At 45.7% G+C, this 22293-nt stretch overlaps 1 protein-coding gene across 2 annotated transcripts in view; it reads right to left on the reverse strand.

Annotated features, from left to right (window-relative positions):
- The window catches only part of CPQ (carboxypeptidase Q), a 197679-nt gene that overhangs the window by 167927 nt on the left and 7459 nt on the right, over window positions 1–22293 (reverse strand). Inside the window, exon 1 of one of the 2 annotated variants that reach the window (XM_081874471.1) lies at window positions 5779–5900. The exons of the other annotated variant lie outside the window; for it this stretch is intronic. The gene's annotated coding sequence lies outside the window, so the exon portion shown is untranslated. Of the gene's footprint in view, window positions 1–5778; window positions 5901–22293 lie in introns of those variants that run through there. 2 annotated transcript variants of the gene reach the window in all.

Consider the following 22293-nt stretch of genomic DNA (forward strand, 5'->3'; position numbering starts at 1 on the left):
CTTTTTGTTGGGATGCTTTCCTCTTTCCAGTAGCTAGCAATCAAAATTCTTGCCGCTGTTGTCGCGTATAGAAATAAGTTAATTTTCTCTTTGGGGATATCTTTATCTAAGATTCCTAATAAATATGCCTCTGTCTTTTTTTATGTGATGTCCTTATCAATTTTTTTATTTCGTCATGGATCATGTCCCAAAAGATTTTAATCTTTGGGCAAGTCCACCACATGTGATATAATGTACCTTTTGTTCTGTTACATTTCCAACATTTGTCGCTGTTCCTTTTATTTATTTTTGACAATCTGTCGGGGATTAGGTACCATCTGTGGTGAATTTTTCTGAAATTCTCCCTTAATAAATCACAAGCAGTAAAATTTATATTTTCCTCCCAAAAAGTTTTCCATCTTTCCAGATCTATCTCATATCCCAAATTGTGCTCCCATTTTAACATGTTTTCCCCTTTCGTCTCTTGTTCTAGGGTGGTTTTCATTAATAGTCTATACATTTTTGCAAGTATTTTTTGATCGCTCTGTAGTATTTCCTTTTCTAATTTTGAGGTTTTACTTTCAAATCCCCCCTTTTTATGTCTTTTTCATAAGTTGCTTTTAATTGATAATATTGTAACCAATTTATTCTAAATGTTTGTAATTGTTCGTAAGTTTTTAATTTAATATTTCCATCTGCTTCCTCTAATATTTCCCTGTATGTTGGCCAAGTCCCTTTTACATTACTCTTTAATGTTGTAGTTGCTTCCACTGGCGAAACCCATTGGGGAGTTTTCTCAATAATTTTTCCTTTTGTTCTTTCCCAGACATCTAATAGAGCCTTTCTTACTATGTGGTTTGTAAATTTTTTGTGTTGTTCTTTTTTATCATAGAATAAGCAGCTGTGCCATCCATATATTTTGTCCCAGCCCTCTAATGTCAGGACTTCATTATCTTTTAATAATATCCATTTTTTTATCCAGCACCAACACGCTGCCTAAAAATACTTCCTTAAATCTGGCACTGCGAATCCTCCACTTTCTTTTGGGCCCATCATTACTTCTGATTTTATCCTTGCTTTTTTCTCCTGCCATATAAAATTTGCAAGGTCTCTTTGCCAGCTTATAAAATATTTAGTTCCTATTACAATTGGAATCGTTTGGAATAAAAATAGAATTTTGGGGAGTATCATCATTTTAATCATAGATATTCTTCCTCCTAATGATAGTTTTAATTTTCCCCATTTGTCCATACTTCCTTTAATTTCTTTCCATTTTTTAATATAATTGTCCTTAAATAAATTTGTATTTTTATTTGTAATCCATATCCCTAAATAGTTCACTTTATTTTCTATTTTTAGTCCTGTTATTTCTTCTAATTCCTTTTTTCCTTTCTCGCCTATATTTTTAGTTATCAATTTCGATTTATCTTTGTTCAATTTGAATCCTGCTACTTCACCAAATTCTTTCATCCTTTCCAATGCTTTATTTATACTTTCTTTTGGTGTTTCGGTTGTAATGATCACATCGTCTGCAAATGCTCTTACTTTATAACACTGTGTCCCAAGACATATGCCCTTTATTTCTTCATCCTTTCTCAGAGCTATTAATAGAGTTTCTAATATTGTTATAAATAGGAGTGGGGATAAAGGACATCCCTGTCGCGTCCCTCTCTCGATGTCAAATTCTTCTGTAATTTCATTGTTTAGGATTAATTGAGCTGTTTGTTTTTTGTAGATTGCTTGAATTCCATTCATAAATCTTTTACCTAAATTTAAGCTTTCACATGTTTTGATCATAAATTTCCAAGAGACACTGTCAAATGCCTTTTCAGCGTCTACTAAAAGCATTGCAATTTCTTTACTTGAATTCATTTCGGCATATTCTATTAAGTCTATAATTATTCTAGTGTTGTCCTTTATTTGTCTGGCTGGTAAAAATCCTGCCTGATCTTTTTTAATTATCCTTTTTAGCAGAGTTTTCATTCTATTTGCAAGGACTCCAGTAAATATTTTATAGTCTATATTCAATAAAGATATTGGCCTGTAGTTTTTTATAAGTCTCAAATCTGTACCTTGCTTTGGGATAAGGGTTATTAATGCTTCTTGCCAGGTATTTCTTCTTCTTGTTAGGTATTTCTCCTTTATCTAAAATTTCATTCATAATTAATTGCAATTTGGGTGTTATTATTTCCTCTAATTTTTTATAATATGTTACTGAGATTCCGTCTGGTCCAGGCAATTTCCCCTCCTTCATTTTTTTAATCACTTTTTTAATCTCTTCAAGTTCAATATTTGAATTTAATATTGCATATTCTTCATCTTCTATATCTGGTAGTCTATTTTCTGATAGGTATTTTTGAATTTTCTTTTCCTCTTTTAATTCTACTTTATATAAATTTTTGTAATATTTTATAAAACTTTCTTTAATTTGTTTTGGGTCAATGATTTCCTTTTCTTCGTCAATAATTCTATTTATTACTCTTTCTACCTGTCTTTCTTTGATAAACCATGCCAGCATCCTACCCGGTTTATTTGCCTGTTCAAAATATCTTTGTTTCGTCCATATAATTTTTTTCTCTACTTCCCTATTTATTAAATTTGATAGGTGGGCTTGTAAATTCTTTATTTGTTGGAGGATATCCTCATTCTTTGGGTTTTTCACTAGGTCTTTTTCTTTCTCTCTTATTTGTTTATTTCCATAATATTATTATCTTTATTTCTCCTTATCTTTCCCATTTGTTGTATTACAAAACCTCTCATATAGGCTTTGCTCGCTTCCCAAATCATTTTTTTATCCGTATCCTGATTTTCATTTATTTCATAAAATTCTTTCAATATATCCTTTGCCCTTTTAACCCTTTGATCATCTCTCCATACCTCCTCATTCATTCTCCACCTTCCCTTAATATGATTTTGAAATTTCATTATTACCGATACTGGTTTATGATCTGATATCGATCTGTTTAGTATTTCTGCTTTTTCTAAACATAACATCAGCTTTTTTGTTAGCCATATTGCGTCGATTTGTCTCCCAGATTTTTTTGCCTCCGAGTAATGGGTATATAACACTTGGGTTTTTTGTTCTCCAGACATCATATAAATTAAAATTCTCAATTAAGTGGAAAATGGAGAGTGGTAATCTACCTGAACTTTATGTTTTCTCTCTTTGCGTTCTGTCCATTTCTATCGATGTTACTCCATTAAAATCTCCCATAATTACTGTATTTTCATCCACATAATCCCATAATCTCTCTTCCAACTTTCTAAAAAATTCATCCTTTTTGCTATTCGGAGCATATATTCTCTGCCTCAGGACCGTCCCCCTGCCACACCTACTCTGCAGTCCAGTCTGAGTCATGAAACCTGTCATTTCCATAGTTTATACAAGATAGGAAGATGACATGCTTAACCACACACATTAAGATAGGGAAGCGAACTTTGAGACAAAAAACATTTGAACAAGAGAAAAACATTAACAGGGTTACGCGAAATGTCCCAAGTCGAAATCAGACCTTGGAGGAAATGAATTAGCATAAACCGGTGTCGCATGGAGGCTGCAAACATGTGCCAAACAACCATCCCTTCAAATCTCACTTCCGACAAAGCATTACACAATTTTCCCTCGACTGTTCCCCATAAGGCTTGGTTTCCAGACCCTTCCTTGATCATCTCGGTCGCCTTCTTCTGCACACCTTTCAGCTTGTCAATATCCTTCTTAAACTATGGTGCCCATAACTTTTTTTAAATAATAATAATAATAATAAATAAAATAAAATAAAATTTAAGTATGTGAGCTTAAGAGTGTCAGAACACAAAAATGACATCAAAACATCAAAATAATTACCTAGGAGCTTATTCATCAACCATGGGCTAAATGGAAAGAGACAGAGAGAGGCGCAGAGAGAGAGAGAGAGAGAGAGGACAGCCTAAATGAAGAAAGCTTGAGCAATGCTTCTATTTTTATACTGAATTTCTAGAAATCCTTGTTGACGTTTGCAGATCAAAAGGAGCTAATTCATGATGCCGAATAGGAAATGTGGAAAAGAAACAATAGGCTCAGGTTAATATCCACTTAATTGCTAGAAAGGTCTCCTAAATCTGTGAATAATCTAATAATTTCCTAACGATGTTTTCCGTTTGATTCTCCTCCAAGGGATACAGGAAATCATATACCTGAGAGTACATGAGGTGGCTTGGATAACATCGGATTAGACTTTTAAAGCCCTGGGGCAAAGGAAAGAAACTTGCATGGTACACGGGGGCGTCTGGTACAGTTAGTAGCATCTAACAGTCAGCTTGTTATGACAGCTGTGGAAAAAGTTGGCTCAGAGGTTAGCTGAATGTGCAATATAAGAGGAATTATCGCGTTGTTGTTTTTAAGTTATGGGGTTGTTTCCTGTGATGGAAATAGAGCAGCAAAGGCTGAAAACGGAAGAAATTGAGGTATTTCTGACAGCCTGCTCATACTTGTTCAAGAAGAGTTATCTCTTTGTGTTTGGGGGCTCAGAGTTGTGTTCTGCTATACACTTCGATGGATTTTGAACTGGGCGGCTTTGCCTCACGGAAACTCCCAAAGCTGATTTTGTGTGTGTGTGTGTGTGTGTATACACGTCGACATGTCGACACGTGTACATACACACACAAATATGGGGCTGCCACCCCTGTTTGCCAATCCCACTTACCTGCCAACCCTGCTTTCCCCACACCTGGTTGACCCCTCCTCTCTTTACACCTGAACAACTTGTTTCCCTTTACCCCGCCCCACGCTCTGCCTCTTTTAAAGGAGGATGGGAGGCGTTTCAGAGAGCAGTTTGGCAAACCGCTTTCTGCAACACCTCTCCCTCTCTGTTACACCTCCCCATAGTTGTAGTTATGAACACATTGTAATAACACTTGGGGAGGCCCACAGCAGAGCAAAGAAGGGGTACGGCTGGGCGGGGGCCTGGAGGGTCAGATTTGGGCCCATCTCAATGGGGGAACTTGTCGGCCTTGCTCCTGGCTCCTAACCAAGCACATGCTTAGGACTAGGGCTGGGTGATATCTGGTTTTCAACATCACGATATATCACCAGCTAAACATTGCAATACAGTGGTACCTCGGGTTACAGACACTTCAGGTTACAGACACTTCAGGTTACAGACTCCACTAACCCAGAAACAGTACCTCGGGTTAAGAACTTTACCTCAGGATGAGAACAGAAATTGCGCACCAGCGCAGCGATGCGGCGGCAGCAAGAGGCCCCATTAACTAAAGTGGTACCTCAGGTTAAGAACAGTTTCAGGTTAAGAACGGATCTCCGGAACAAATTAAGTTCTTAACCCAAGGTACCACTGTATACTGATATATCACCATGTCTGCAATAAGGATCGAGCTATGTATAGGCATTGGCTGGCTTCATGGTTTTTCACACGTTGTGAGTTTTTCATAGCACACACACATAACAATTTGCAATATATTGACAGGTCGAAAACCTTGAAACCAATATCACAATATGACTTGAGACAGGTTTTGGATGATTTATCAAAATAAAGCCCAGCCCTACTTAGGACAGTGATGAAAGAAATTAAGAATGAATTGATCTAGAACAAGAGATGTACAAATATGGTTGTCTTAAAAACCTTGTTTGTTTATTTTCCTGCTTACTCTTGGAGATGTCCACTCTCAGGCCTAGAGCGAAGAAAGCAACGGTTGCAAAATATCAACATGCAACCCTTCTGCTTGTCAAGTGAATACTAAAACAGAGCAGCGCAGCAAGCAGCCTTCTCTATCAAGAAGCATAGCTTCTCAACCCCAATCTACCCTGGAAAATGCAAGTTTCTGGAGTCAAAAGTTGTAATGCAATCTCCCTAAGTTTCTCGAAACAGCAGTGAGTATGGAGCTGTCACTATCTGCCAGCTCTTTCACCGGCAGCTTGGCCAACCCTGTGGAATTAGGGAAACCGAATACAATCAGACTGTCAAATCAAACAGCAGTTACAAAGGCATTTCTTGGGCACCCTCAAGCAGCATTCCAGCAGAGAAGACCCTGTGCAGTTCCGCTGCAGATAATGAACTCTGAACATTGCTGGGAAGCTTTCCTAGAAATGGCAAAACACCTCTTTTAATGCAATTTGCTGGTTTTTTTCCTCTTTTAATTTGCCAGTAGAATGGATGAATAACTTCTACTTAGGTTTCTCCTCTGAGCTGGAAAACAGTGGGATAACTACCATTTGTAAGATGCTGCCAGATAGTTTTATTTTTTTAATACTTATCCATATACTCACTGGAGCAAACCTGATACCAGACCCTGTAAATAACAAGCCACATATTGTTCAGGACAGGTAATTTCTGTTAATTTCAGGAGAATTCAGAACAACAGTGTTAAACAACAAGGCTTTTTATAAAAGGGTCAGTTTGGAAGTATTTTGAATCGATATGCTGGTTTAAGTAACATGATTTTTTTAAAAAATTAAATAAACCCTGTTGTGTATCTCCAAGGAGATGGGGAAAATACTTGGCCTGATTTACACATTCTGTTTTTGGGACATGGCCGTCTTCCCAGACATCACTCCTGGGTTTAAAAACTACTTAAGATGTAACAAGAGTTTAAGGGCTGTGCCCATGTTAGATTTATGCAACAAGGCCACACAGGGCTATAATTGGGGAAGTCATGATCCTCTGTCAGACCATTCCTGGAACTTGAATATTCCTTGGAGAACAAAATTGTGAGGGAGCTGGTTAATATATTCCGCAAAAGTCAGGAAAGCAGGTTACTTCATTTTCCTATTTCTGTATAACACCAAGGCTGCAACCCCTTTGAGGTGGGGAGGGAGAAGGTCTCAGTGGGTACCTGTGTGACCACAGGTTGCCACGTTGGCAACCGCAGCATAAGGCGTAAAGATCATACAGTGGTGCCCCGCAAGACGAATGCCTCGCAAGACGGAAAACTCGCTAGACGAAAGAGTTTTCCGTTTTGGAGGTGCTTCGCAAAACAAATTTCCTATGGGCTTGCTTCGCAAGACGAAAATGTCTTGCGAGTTCCTGCAGGGTTTTTTTCCTCCCCCCTCCCTTTTCTAAGTCGCTAAGCTGCTTATCTGCTTATCTGCTAAACCGATAAGCCGCTAAAAGCCGCTAATAGCGCTAATAGCGCTAATCCGCTAAGCCGTCAATGGGCTTGCTTCACAAGACGAAAAAACCGCTAGACAAAGAGAGTCGCGGAACGGATTCTTTTTGTCTTGCGAGGCACCACTGTATAAACCAAATGTAACATTAAAGAGGTAAAGGGACCCCTGACCATTAGGTCCAGTCGTGGCCGACTCTGGGGTTGCAGCGCTCATCTCGCTTTACTGGCCGAGTGAGCCGGTGTACAGCTTCCAGGTCATGTGGCCAGCATGACTAAGCCACTTCTGGCGAACCAGAGCAGCGCACAGAAACGCTGTTTTACCTTCCCACCAGAGCGGTACCTATTTATCTACTTGCACTTTGACGTGCTTTTGAACTGCTGGGACTGTGAAACAGAAGCTCACCCTGTTGTGGGGATTCGAACCGCCAACCTTCTGATCAGCAAATCCTAGGCTCTGTGGTTTAACCCACAGAGCCACCCACGTCCCTAATTGTGGTGTAGTGGTTAAGAGCGGTGGACTCGTAATCTGGGGAACCAGGTTCGATTCCCCGCTCCTCCACATGCAGTTGCTGGGTGACCTTGGGCCAGTCACACTTCTCTGAAGTCTCTCAGCCCCACTCACCTCACAGAGTGTTTGTTGTGGGGGAGGAAGGGAAAGGAGAATGTTAGCCGCTTGGAGACTCCTGAAGGGGAGTGAAAGGCGTGGTATCAAATCCAAACTCTTCTTCTTCTTCTTCTTCTAATGTAACATTAGTGGCATGGATATTGCCACCAGAGCTAGAGGGATGTGAATAAAGGAATCAACATTTGTGATGGGAATTAGCTGGCTTTTTAAGGTGTGCCACTTTGATAAGACAAACCCCGTATTTCAAAGGTGTAAAAACTACGTTTCAATTAGTCTGCTTGTCTTGAGGAAAGCATGCTCAGTTTCCTCTGTGGATCAAAGCCTGCCATCCAACAGCAGAAGCCTCAGAGCCCACATCTCGGCTTGTTTCCTGTCCTGTTGGATAAGTGATGCTAAATCAGTCTGAATGCCCAGTGAATGCTGTGGGGGGAATTAACGTTTGTTTAAGCAAAGTAAGCTTTCTGTTAAGTGTATGCACTTCCAGGGGATGGGGTAGGAATCTGTCATTTGAAGCAAAGTTTCCTCAACTACCATCCTCATTGGTAAGGTCTGCAATGTTAATTCTTCTATTCCTGTTTATATATATATATAAACACACAAATATATACAATTGCTACTCCATCTATTAACTGTGTGCAGCTGAAATTCTGCCAGTTTTCATTGGGTGATATTGCTGAGAAGCTGGGTAGCTTTTCCAGGCTATCAGATATGAACGACCCTTTTTGAATTCCTCCAGACACATGGTGGACTGACAATTGCCAGCTGTCTGAAGTTATGGAGTGACATAATTTGAATTGCATTCTATTGTGATGGGGGGGGAATCCTTTCTCCCTTTCCATTGGCACAGAAGCAATATGCTCTTTAGGCTAAGCACTGGGACTAAAAGGTATTTTATTTCAACCATGTGGACCTTGCATTCAGAATAGCTGTCGGTAGCTGTGATTTATTATCAACTAACAGGCCATTCAGATGTGCTGATGCCAGAAGCGGACAAGCTGGCTATTTTGCAATGAATTTATAGACTGTCCCTAATCCTCAGACCCACATTCCTCTTCTTTTATAGCCCTATGCCGAACCTTCTTGTGACCAATGGACCCTGGGGGTTATTTGGGCATAAGTGCCTCTGTCTACCAGTCAGACACATAAATTAATAACTTACCCCTTCCTGGGAGCTTGAGAAAAATCAAAGTTTAAACTTAAGGCAGGGTCAACAACTGCAGATGCTCTGCTGTGGCTGAAGGATGAAGAAATTAAGGCCGGAGGAAGGATTGGGTTGAAGTAAAAAGGTGGAAAACGAATAAGAACACAATCCTACACACACACACCCTTACCACAGTAGATAGCTGGAGATGTGGGCATAGAATGGCATACAGTTGCCCCTCCACAGGTGGAGAGCATTGCCTGGCGGAGGGTGGGGCATGACAAGAGCATTGTTTCGTCTCATTTCACTTTGAATTTGTATGCCGCTTTTGTGTATTGCTATACAAAAGGTGGGAACACGGGTGGTGCTGTGGGTTAAACCACAGAGCCTAGGACCTGCCAATCAGAAGGTCAGCGGTTCGAATCCCTGCGACGGGGTGAGCTCCTGTTGCTCGGTCCCTGCTCCTGCCCACCTAGCAGTTCAAAAGCACGTCAAAGTATGGTAAAGGGTAAAGGGACCCCTGACCATTAGGTCAAGTCGTGACCGACTCTCGGGTTGCAGCGCTCATCTCGCTTTATCAGCCAAGGGAGCCTACGTACAGCTTCCAGGTCATGTGGCCAGCATGACTAAGCCGCTTCTGGCAAACCAGAGCAGAGCATGGAAACGCTGTTTACCTTCCCGCCGGAGCGGTACCTATTTATCTACTTGCACTTTGACGTGCTTTCGAATTTGCTCTCATCTTCCCTTTGAAGATGGGACGTGGGTGGCGCTGTGGGTTGAATCACAGAGCCTAGGGCTTGCCGATCAGAAGGTTGGCGGTTCGAATCCCTGTGATGGGGTGAGCTCCTGTTGCTCGGTCCATGCTCCTGCTAACCTAGCAGCTCGAAAGCACGTCAAAGTGTAAGTAGATAAATAGGTACCACTCCAGCGGGAAGGTAAACGGCATTTCCGTGCACTGCTCTGGTTCGCCAAAAGCAGCTTAGTCATGCTGGCCACATGTACGCTGGTTCCCTCGGCCAATAAAGCGAGATGAGCACTGCAACCCTAGAGTCGGCCACGACTGGACCTAATGGTCAGGGGTCCCTTTACCTTTATACACAAGGTGCTTACAAGGTGAATAAACAGGAAAATACATAGCAAGGATCACACATCTCTCAGGGTCATGAGTTCGAGCCAAACGTTGGACAAAAGATTCCTGCACTGCAGGGAGCTGGAACAGATGACCTGCTATGGTAAGGTTACCAGATGTCCCCGTTTCCCGGGGACAGTCCCTGGATTTACAAATCAGTCCCCATACAAAATTCATTGAAGTTGAAAAGTGTCCCCCGATTCATTGAAAAAACTCTGGTAACCTTATGCTATGGTCCCTTCCAACCCCAAATTCTATTATCTTATTAACTATCCAACGCAATGCAAATAAGCCATAATAAAAAAATATGACTTTAAAAGAAACAACTTGGATAATTTAACATTCAGTGCTCCATTTTGAATATAATATTACACATTACATCAGCAAATAATATGCAGAAATTCACTCTCAACAGCTACAAGAAATCATTACTTGTCTATAATCAATAAAAACAACAGCAAGTCGCAATATTGTTTAATTTAAAAAAAATGCAAAAAGTCCAAATTGAGCAACCAAATCACATACAACATTAATTTTATAATTTTTGCGTGAGGGGCAGCATCACACACGTGGCTTCCCAAATCTGAGTGTCCCTGCCATTTAACAAAAGGAGGTGAGACACAGGAGGCGCAGTTGGCGTGGGGGTGGCGTCAAGCAGACATTCCTGTCACCGGGCCCACACCATACTGACTTTCCCACCATTCTAGGGCTGCCATACATCTGGATTTTTGCCAAATCGGCAAAACGTCCTGGAAAAACTGGACTTAGGGCAACTAGGGCAATCTTTTAAAGAAAAATGCTTTTAGAATCCAAAAAAAGCCCAAATACTTGTGATTTTCACTTTGGGGAATATGGCAACCCTACACAACTCATCCCTCTCAGTAAGCACCAACAATGCCCACTCTTGGGCAGCCCACTGTGCAACAACGTCCCACTTCTGGCCCAGTTCCGAAATGCCTCATTTGGCCCAATGTTTGCTTTCTGCCACGGAGGAGCCCCCTCCCCCAGCCCTCCTCTCCATCAGAAAAGCCACTGACTCGCTTCTTTTAAGGATCCTTTTGTCCTTGTTATCAAGGATACCAATTTACTTTAAAAATTTCAGCAGTTTGCAATGCTAAATCCCATTGGACTCAACCCATCAGGTTCTCAGTGATCATTGTCACCACATTTTCTATGCATGCTTTCAACCCATTCTGATTTTTTCCAGAGGGTATTGTGCCACAGTCTACCTCAGCTAGTCACAACTGACGTTAAAAGCGTGGTTTTCTTCATTGTTTCAAAAAGCACTTTCATTTTTTTTAAAGTGCCGATTCTAGCTCATTTTAATTCCTGCGAAAACACCCCATTTTAGCACGGCAGAGGACACTTTTTGAGTAAGGTAGAGGAAGCACAGCAGAATGCACTCATAACAATGAATGAATTAGTCATTGACTCTTCCATTACACTGCCAGCACTGCAGTTCAACTCTGAGAAAGTTCATTCTGACTTAAAGCTCTTCGTCCAGGGGGCGTGGCCCAGGCCCTCTCTCCTGGCTATAAAGGGACTCCTGCTGCGGGGAAGCCTTGGACCATCGGCTGGGTGAGGACTGCAGGGCCTGCTCCCTTCCAGGGCCTTTTCCAACTGGCCCAGGGGGCGTGGCCCAGGCCCTCTCTCCTGGCTATAAAGGGACTCCTGCTGCGGGGAAGCCTCGGACCATCGGCTGGGTGAGGACTGCAGGGCCTGCTCCCTTCCAGGGCCTTTTCCAACTGGCCCAGGGGGCGTGGCCCAGGCCCTCTCTCCTGGCTATAAAGGGACTCCTGCTGCGGGGAAGCCTTGGACCATCGGCTGGGTGAGAACTGCAGGGCCTGCTCCCTTCCAGGGCCTTTTCCAACTGGCCCAGGGGGCGTGGCCCAGGCCCTCTCTCCTGGCTATAAAGGGACTCCTGCTGCGGGGAAGCCTTGGACCATCGGCTGGGTGAGGACTGCAGGGCCTGCTCCCTTCCAGGGCCTTTTCCAACTGGCCCAGGGGGCGTGGCCCAGGCCCTCTCTCCTGGCTATAAAGGGACTCCTGCTGCAGGGAAGCCTCGGACCATCGGCTGGGTGAGGACTGCAGGGCCTGCTCCCTTCCAGGGCCTTTTCCAACTGGCCCAGGGGGCGTGGCCCAGGCCCTCTCTCCTGGCTATAAAGGGACTCCTGCTGCGGGGAAGCCTCGGACCATCGGCTGGGTGAGGACTGCAGGGCCTGCTCCCTTCCAGGGCCTTTTCCAACTGGCCCAGGGGGCGTGGCCCAGGCCCTCTCTCCTGGCTATAAAGGGACTCCTGCTGCGGGGAAGCCTCGGACCATCGGCTAGGTGAGGACTGCAGGGCCTGCTCCCTTCCAGGGCCTTTTCCAACTGGCCCAGGGGGCGTGGCCCAGGCCCTCTCTCCTGGCTATAAAGGGACTCCTGCTGCGGGGAAGCCTTGGACCATCGGCTGGGTGAGGACTGCAGGGCCTGCTCCCTTCCAGGGCCTTTTCCAACTGGCCCAGGGGGCGTGGCCCAGGAACAAACTTTTGGAACAAACTCTTGGGAAGGGTGGGAAGTGTTCTGCCATTGCTTCCCTGTTCCAGGGGGTTAATGTGCTTTAAAATGTCCTCAAGCAGTCGGTGGCAATTTAAATTTTTATTTCTTTTTTTCCATTGCTGGGGGTGGGTGGGATGGATATTTGATTGGGGATTAATTTTAGCATAATTGTTCTGTTCCTTTTTGTTGTTGTTGTTGTTTTATTGGTTCTGTATAGTCTATGTTTTGTTTTGAAGGGGCTAGATCAGGGCTGCCTGGGAGTGGGGCCCCAGCCATCACGATGGCTGGGACAAGTTCCACAGGGGGGGAAGCACTGGGACATCCGATCTCGGTGATCATGGGCAGGAGGCGGAGTTACGCTAAGACCAGACCATGTCATTACCGAGGAGGCAGGTTTAGTCGTTGTTTGAAGACTATCCCTGCCTCCGGGTCTGGCCTTGACCGGATGGATACTGGAATCAACAGGGGAAACCTACATGACCTGAAGGTGTTGCTGTGTAATGCCAGGTCAATGATGAATAAAACCACTGCCATCCACGACCTGATTGTGGATGGAGGACTTGACCTGGCATGTGTGACAGAGACCTGGTTGGAGGAAGCAGATGGGCCTGTCCTTGCCGCTGCTTGCCCACCAGGTTTCTCTTACGCACAGCAACCCAGGTCATGTGGGCGGGGAGGGGGGGTTGCAGTGATTTTTAGGAAGTCACTAGCTTGCACCAGGCGTCCTACTGGGAAGATCCAGTTTTCTGAGTGCATGTTCTGGAAGTTGGGCAATAGGGGCAGTACAGGATTCCTTTTGGTGTACCGACCTCCCCGCTGCACCAAGGATTCCCTGTCTGAGCTGCTTCAGGTCGTGGCGGATTTTCTCCTGGAGACACCTAGTTTGGTTGTCCTAGGGGATTTTAACATCCATGCCGACACGACCTTACAAGGGGCTGCTCGGGACTTCGTGGAAAGCATGGCCTCCATGGGGCTGTCCCTGAATAAGTTTGGCCCAACTCATAGTCATGGACATGCCTTAGATCTGGTGTTCACCTCTAGTGACGTGGGTGATCTGACACTAAGTAAAAGTGAAACAAAAGAAGTGCCATGGTCAGATCACTTCCTGGTGCAACTGGACTTCTCCGCGACCCTTCCCCTCTGCAGGGAGGTGGGACCAATTCGGATGGTCCGCCCCCGCCACTTAATGAATCCAAATGGTTTCCAGAGAGTGGTAGGGGATGCCTTATCCCATGTTGATGGCCTTTCAGCTGATTCCCTGGTGGCCCGCTGGAATGCGGAGTTAACCAGGGCTATCGACTGTCTGGCTCCGAAGCGCCCTCTCCGATTGCATGGAGCCCGGACAGCTCCGTGGTTTTCTTCGGAGCTGAGGGCGATGAAACAATCGCTGAGACGGCTAGAGCGTCGGTGGCAAAAAACTCACTCCGAATCTGACCGGACACAGGTTAGAGCTCAACGTCGAGCCTACCAAGTGGCGATAGCGACGGCGAAGAAGACTTTCTTCACCGCCTCTATTGCATCTGCAGAAAATAGTAGCAGGAGACTTTTTCAGGTGGTTCGTAATTTAACGGAACCACCTTTACCACCGGGGCTTTGTAAAGACCCCAAGATCTCCTGCAACGATTTTGCAAAGTTTTTTGCAGATAAAATCACTCATATTCGGAAGGAGCTAGACACCAACGTGGGAGCAGGGCTGGGGCGGGAGAGTGCTAGAGCTCTGTCTGGTCAAGTTGCATGGAATCGATTTCAATCCATTACCCCCGAGGATGTGGACAGGCTGCTTGGACGCGTGAAACCAACCACCTGTCTCCTGGATCCTTGCCCATCCTGGCTAATAAAAGCAAGCCGGGAAGGGCTGGGCGATGGGCTCTGTGGGGTGGTGAATGCTTCTCTCTGTGAGGGAGCATTCCCAGATCCGCTGAAAGAGGCGGTCATCAAACCGCTTCTTAAAAAACCATCTTTAGACCCGGCCAGTATGGCCAACTATCGCCCAGTCTCAAATCTTCCATTCTTGGGCAAGGTGATTGAGCGCGTGGTTGCTGAACAACTCCAGGCACGCCTGGAGGATGCGGACCATTTGGATCCCTTCCAATCGGGATTCAGGCCTCATCATGGGACTGAAACTGCCTTGGTCGCGCTGGTTGATGATCTCCGGCGAGCTAGGGACAAAGGTGAGAGCTGTTTCCTAGTTCTGCTGGATCTCTCAGCGGCCTTTGATACAATCGACCATAACATCCTTCTGGACCGTCTAGAGGGGCTGGGAGCTGGGGGCACTGTTATACAGTGGTTTCACTGCTTCCTCCTGGGCCGTGTTCAGAAAGTGGTGGTGGGGGATGAGTGTTCAGACCCCTGGGCCCTCACTTGTGGGGTGCCTCAGGGTTCCGTCCTCTCCCCCATGCTTTTTAACATCTATATGAAGCCGCTGGGAGAGATCATCAGGGGGTTTGGACTGGGTGTCCATCAATATGCAGATGATACCCAGCTCTACCTCTCTTTCAAATCAGAACCAGTGAAGGCGGTGAAGGTCCTGTGTGAGTGCCTGGAGGCGGTTGGAGGATGGATGGCGGCTAATGGATTGAGGTTGAATCCTGACAAGACAGAAGTACTGTTTTTGGGGGACAGGGGGCGGGCTGGTGTGGAGGACTCCCTGGTCCTGAATGGGGTAACTGTGCCCCTGAAGGACCAGGTGCGCAGCCTGGGAGTCATTTTGGACTCACAGCTGTCCATGGAGGCGCAGGTCACTTCTGTATCCAGGGCAGCTGTCTACCAACTCCACCTGGTACGCAGGCTGAGACCCTACCTGCCCGCGGACTGTCTCGCCAGAGTGGTGCATGCTCTAGTTATCCCCCACTTGGACTACTGCAATGCGCTCTACGTGGGGCTACCTTTGAAGGTGACTCGGAAACTACAACTAATCCAGAATGCGGCAGCTAGACTGGTGACTGGGGGCAGCCGCCGAGACCACATAACACCGGTCTTGAAAGACCTACATTGGCTCCCAGTACATTTCCGAGCACAATTCAAAGTGCTGGTGTTGACCTTTAAAGCCCTAAACGGCCTCGGCCCAGTATACCTGAAGGAGCGTCTCCACCCCCATCGTTCTGCCCGGACGCTGAGGTCCAGCGCCGAGGGCCTTCTGGCGGTTCCCTCATTACGAGAAGCAAAGCTACAGGGAACCAGGCAGAGGGCCTTCTCGGTAGTGGCACCCGCCTTGTGGAACGCCCTCCCATCAGATGTCAAAGCGATAAATAACTACCTGACATTCAGAAGACATCTTAAGGCAGCCCTGTTCAGGGAAGTTTTTAATCTGTGATATTTTAATGTATTTCTGGTTTTTATGGAAGCCGCCCAGAGTGGCTGGGGAAACCCAGCCAGATGGGCGGGGTACAAATAATAAATTATTATTATTATTATTATTATTATTATTATTATTCGTCAGCTGGAGGACTTCAGAATTATCCTCAGGATGGCATACCAGGGACTGTTTTTCATATTTTAGTTCTATGCCATAGTCTCAACCTCTTTCCAAACCATAGAGGCAATAGTATACAAAAGACTGGTAAGGGGACCAGCGACGTAGCGTGGGTTGTCAGCACCCGGGGCAAGGCAAGTAATTTGCGCCCCCTAACCCAGGGCAAGGCAAGTACAGTAATTTACTCTCCCAAGCAGCAGCAGCAGTGAGGCTTCTCTTTCCCCCGCGCTCTCCCGGAGCTGCCTCTTTTCTTTCCTTTTTTCCCCTTTCTCCAAGGCTTTTCGCTTTCTCTCCTTAATTGATTCCCCCTCCACACCGCGGCGTTTCCTGGCTGCTCCCCCCCCTTCCCCTCTCTCTCCTCCTCGCTCTGCTTGCCTTGCCCTGCCCTGCCCTGCCCTGCCCTGCCCTGCCCTGCCCTGCCCTGCCCTGCCTGAGGGCGCCCTGAGGAGACTCTGCTCTCCTTTTTGACCAGGCGAGGTGGAAAAAAGGGGGGGAAAGTCTCTTCGCGCCCCCTCACCAGACTCCCTGCTCGGCTCACTACCCAGGCGGCCAGTGGAGAGAGAGCCGCAATTACCATAAAGCTCCTCTCCCTCCGCTTCGCCAAGCTGTCAAAGCCTGGCAGCAGCAGCAACGGCAGCAGCAGGCCCAGCCAGACCCCTGCCAGCCAGCCAGCCCGCCCGCCCGCCCAGCTTCCTCTCCTTTTTTGGCCCGCGGCAGAAGGCTTTGCTCTCCCCCTTCCGCGACCTCCTCGCCAAGCCGAGTGAGCGCGGGCTCCCTAACCCATGGATTTTAGTAGGGGCAGAGAGCTGCTAGTGCGAGTGCGCCCCCCGCCCATGTTGCGCCCGGTGCGGCCGGCCCCCCCTGCAACCCCACGCTACGCCACTGACGGGGACACAGGCAAACTGAGTGATCTTTTTGGTAACTTTGGTGCCGTTGACTTCACCCCCGGAGGCACACTCCATTGTCTCTTGAGACAGATGGATGCCACCAACAAGAAACTGTCACAGGCGCCACAAAATACAGTTCATGGGGGGGGGGGTCAAATGATGCTCAGGACTACCCTTCCTTGCCCGCCCCACCCCCACACAACAGGTCAAACACCTATTTCCAATCCAAAACAAAACACAGGCAAAAAAGTCAGCTACCCCTATCTGAAGTCATAAAAATGCAATTAATCAAAAAATAAATGGAGAGGCCGTGGGGGGGGGCTTAGCAGGCACAAGGGGGGCACTTGAAGGTGCCACAATGCCCACAGGCACCACAGTGGGGACCCCTGTTCTGTCTGAATGGGCTGCTGCCATTTGCTGTTTTAAATTGCTGGGTTAGTTTGGAAATGTTTATTATTATTTTGTCAACTGCATGTTTTATATTTTATTGATTACTAAATAATAATAATAATAATAATAATAATAATAATAATAATAATAATACAATAATAATGTGCTTTTTTGTTTCTACCCTGGGAACATACATTTACATTGAACATACGGGATACAAATGAAATAAGCAGATACATATGCTCCCACTTAGAATACTAGCAGCCACATTCTCATTTTTTGAAACAAGAAAATGTTTATTTTAGAAAATAAAGGTATTGAATCACAATGTGTCCTATAAAGTATAAATTGCTCCTCCTTATGGCTGCCAAGAATACGAAGCCATGCCATTTGCTTGCCTGTTTATGTCCCAGTGGCCTCAGTTCAGGACTCTTGAGCTGTGCGCCGCAACGGCTGCTGATGCTGTATTCAAGCCATAAATCTCCGAGGGTGGTTTCGCTTTGAGGCAGAAACACCTGACCAAGGCTTGCATGGGCCATCTGGCAGAGACAGATAGCAGGCCAGATAGAGCCATCTCCTCATGTTCCAAAGACATGACAGATTTGTCCTTTTGTTGCGAAGATGTAAACAAATGGTGAGGAACCTGGATTCTGGTACATGAAACGCAAGAAATAACTCTGGGGGCTAGTGGCAGCCCCCACCACACAATATTTCCCATTACCGCATCTGCTCCCCCTGCTTACAGACACAATTTACATTCTGCACAGAAGGGGTGGATAACGTTTTTCCCCCAGCCTGAGGGGGCTGCATGGAGGGGCCAGAAGCCAAGGTGAGCAAAACAAGGGAGAGTGACTCTTAACTTTGCTGAGGAAGCTATATTCCAACTGTGCAAAAAAGCCAGAGGCACAAAAACCTTTCCATCTTCTTTCCAAGCAAGCATGAGGCATTGCCGCCATTCAAGGGCACATTTCAGCCAGGCAAAAAGCCCTTGAGGAACGCATGGAACAGGATTGGTGGAAAGTGTTGTCTGTGGGGATTATGATCTTGGGCAGGGGTCAGCAAACTTTTTCAGCAGGGGGCCGGTCCACTGTCCCTCAGACCTTGTGGGGGGCCAGACTATATTTTGAAGGGAAAAAATGAACGAGTTCCTATGCCCCACAAATAACCCAGAGATGCGTTTTAAATAAAAGGACACATTCTACTCACCTAAAAACACACTGATTCCCGGACCATCCACGGGCCAGATTTAGAAGGCGATTGGGCCGCATCTGGCCCCCAGGCCTTAGTTTACCTACCCATGACCTTGGGAGTCTCAGGGGCCAGTCATAGGGGTGGAGCTACAATGAAACTAATGGAGCTTAAGCTCCAGGGCCCCTAATCCCAGAGGGGCCCCAGAAGAGACTTTAGTCCACATTGCTTCAAAATTGGGCCTAGTAAACCTAAATTGAGTTGCATTGATTTGAGACAAATTTATTCATTTTGTTGTTGTGTGTATTTCAACAATCCCAAAGTCTGAAAGTCAGTAGCACAGATGTTGTAAGGGTATGGTGATCTGTCATGGAACAGCCCCATGGAAGAAGAGAACAGTGGTTACCTAGACCTCCTTGCTGGTAGGGACATCCTATTCCATACCCTCCAACATTTCTCTGATCAAAATAGGGACATCCCAAGGAAGACTGGGACATTCTGGGATCAAATCAGAAACCTAGACGGCTTTTGTAAATCTGGGACTGTCCCTAGAAAATAGGGACACTTGGAGGGAGGTCTATAGTACTTGGTCCTTTAAACAATGGTCCTTATCATCCCTTCACTTCCCCCAAACAATTTCCCCCCTCAAATTGTGTCCATAATGTGCACTCCCTAAAGGGGTAGCCAATGTGGTGCCCTCCATATGTTAAAGACCTCAACTCCCATCAGCCCCATCCAGCAAGATCAATGGACAGGGATGATAGGAGTTGTAGTCCAAAACATCTGTAGGCACCACACCAGCTACCCCTGCCCTGAAGCTTCCAAGTTTAATTGGAAAAGGAACGTGTAAGAGCAGAGAAACCATTTTTCCTCTCCCTGTATATTTGGCTCTCTTAATCGACGGAGCAGATTTACGCCTTTAATGCCCTTTCTGGAGTTAAACCAAAGCTTTAATGAAATAGTGTTTCCAAAAGTGTATTTTGTCAAGGGAACGTTTCCAAATCTAATTCTCAAGATACTTCATTTGCATTGAATTATTCCGCCACCAGAAAGAAACACAGCCCAAAACGTACACCTGGCAATCACACAGCTGCCTCAGCAAACCGCAGCTGGGAGGGAAGCTCAGATAGACGAAGAAGAAAGTCAACCACAAACGCCACAGGCTGTAAGGATGACGTGAACCTAAACAGAGTCAAGAAAGTACGCTCAGCTCCAACTGCTATCTAGACTCTGCCATCAACTGGGGTACAAAGGGTGACTGGGAGGCTGTGCCCACTGCCTCTCAGCAAAAGCATAATGCCACAGCTCTGGAATTTTGTGGGGTCTCTTGTTAACGGTCCCGTGTGACACCTTTCAGACTAGCCGAGTCAGGCTGCAATCCTGCACATAGTTAACAGGGAGCAAGCCCCATGGAAATCAGGGGCTTACTTCTGAGTAATGCACAGTGGCATGGAGTCATTAAAAACTAACAGCAGGGACTCCTTCTGAACCACAGACACTTTTCAGTGTTAGTGATGTGCAAACTGCATGCTAAACCTCAATACCTAAGTTTAGGTAATATCTTTGCAAGGGAGGAAGATGCAGAGAAAACCGGAACAACTTGGGCATGCTTCTGTGACCTCGTAGCAGTTCCATCACATCTGCCACTGAATCCAGGTACTGACCCACCTCAGACTTGTTTAGCTTGAGCAAGGTGCTGGTCTAGCGGCTGAAACGAATCTACGTTATTCAGCCATGAATATTCAGCAGGAGAGCTCTGAATACTGAAATTCGCTTCCCTCACCTGATACAGACCCAAAAGCTTTGCATAGGTACAAAAACAAGCAGTTATTCATCAACAGAGGGTGGAAGCTTAAATTAGTTGCTTGTGGCTATCTGGACAGCCGAGAGAATTCAGCTGCACATATATAACTGACTTTGCACAACAACAATTAATTCACTTTAGACCAGGCTCCCCTATTACTCACACGTAGGCCAAGCCAGCCATTTTTCAGCGCTTTCTTCATGAGAACAATGGAGGGACGTTTTAGCTCATGATAAACTTCTAAAGCATGTTTTTCCATGCAAACATTAATATGTCTAGGACGGCGGCAGTATTTTCAAAGTTATGGTGCAGGTGCAAACACAGTCTTTGTAAATTGCCAGAATAAATCAAAATTACTGTTCTAAGAAATATCTGCCCTGCTCTCAAGTGTGCCTGACATCATGCATGATGCACGTTCTGGCATTTCAGAAACTAGAATTCCGGTTTGTTTAATTTCACACTAAAGGGAGTAGCATCTGTAAAATACTGCTTTCCCAGAAATAAGTGGGATGGGGTGGGAATTATTTCAAAGGAGACAAAGAAAGGGGTGCTTTGTAAAAAGGAAAAGAAAATATATTATTACTTAAAATGTTAGGTGAAATTGGATCCTCCCTTAAAGAGGGCACATATTGCAGTGAGACCTGGACAACCGACACCCTGTGTTGTGAGTGGGTACATTGGTCAGCCACAACACCTGATTGGTAGGTCCCTCGAAGCTGGGTGCAATCTGGCCAATGGGACGCAGTCTAAAAAGTTCGAGGGACCTATTTATGCCCATGCACATGACCCAGAGCTTCCTCTTTCGGCGCATGCATTCGGAACACCTGCCCACCTCTCCCTACTTTTAGGGCTTGTTGCGCTTGACCTTGCTATGCCGTCGTGTGTCGTCTGTTGTTGGGACAGGGGCACGGAAGGAATTTTCCCCACTTGGCTGATTGACTGTTGCCATTTGGGTTTCGCCTGCTGTGTAGCAAATCGTCACAACTTGTAAGGTTGCGGATAGGCTCTTGTTTAGGTGATAGGGATGGGAGAACGCTCTCGCCATCCCTATGTGAAGGGTATTCTTTTAAAGGAATTCAGGGACTCGATGGTTTGGTTAACCCCTGTGAGGGGGTTGTGCCCATGCCTGAGTCCAGGGGTACATTTGGGTGGTGGAGTTAGCCCGTTCCTGACTTTCCGCTTATCCAGATGTTCACCCTAGGCTGACCTATGCTGGTGCCCTGGGTCAGCGCTACCTGCATGGCAGGGAGCTAGTTGAACCAGAGCCTATGCAACCAGCCACTTTCTGTAATCAATAAAGTTGTGGCCTAAATTCTGCCAAAAACCAAACCAAAATTTTGAGTCAAGTGTGAATTTATTTAGGGGGAGGTTTCTGGGTCTGAACATGCAAAACATCACACACTGGAAGCATGGTTTCAGAGCTGCTAATTGTAGTCCTTAAGCAAGGAAAAACAAGGCCAGCCTGAGTCAATGGCAGTGTACAGATCTGCTGCCTGAGGCAATCACCTCACCCCCACTTTATGGGCAGGCCGGCAGGCCCCAAGGAAGGTGGTAAGAAAAATTCCATAAGGATATACTCCTATACCCAATGACTTCCTTTTTATTTCAGAAGAACTTACATCTGAGTGAATATGCAGAGAACTGGGAGCCATGAGTGTCCCCCTGAGAGGAGTGACTTTGTTTCCATGTCCAAGAGTGTGGCCTTGTGTCCTACTTTATAGAGAGCAGTCCTCTATTTTAAGAAGTCCCATTTCAAGATCTGCCTGGTATCCAGTTTAAAGATGAAGAACTGTACAAAAATAGAGTCGTCAACAGGCTCATCACAGCTATCTGCCAATCACCCATTCCCACCACCCTTCTGAGTAATACCCCTCCCCACCTTCTCACTATATAGAAGGGTCTGGTGACTTCTGTTTCAGTGTATCTGAAGAAGTGTGCATGCACACAAAAGCTCATACCAAGAACTAACTTAGTTGGTCTTTAAGGTGCTACTGGAAGGAATTTTTTTATTTTGTTTGTACAAAAATAGAGGAGAGCAG

The sequence above is a fragment of the Podarcis erhardii genome (genome assembly GCF_964252035.2).
Source record: "Podarcis erhardii genome assembly, chromosome: 8".
Taxonomy (NCBI): Eukaryota; Metazoa; Chordata; class Lepidosauria; order Squamata; family Lacertidae; genus Podarcis; species Podarcis erhardii.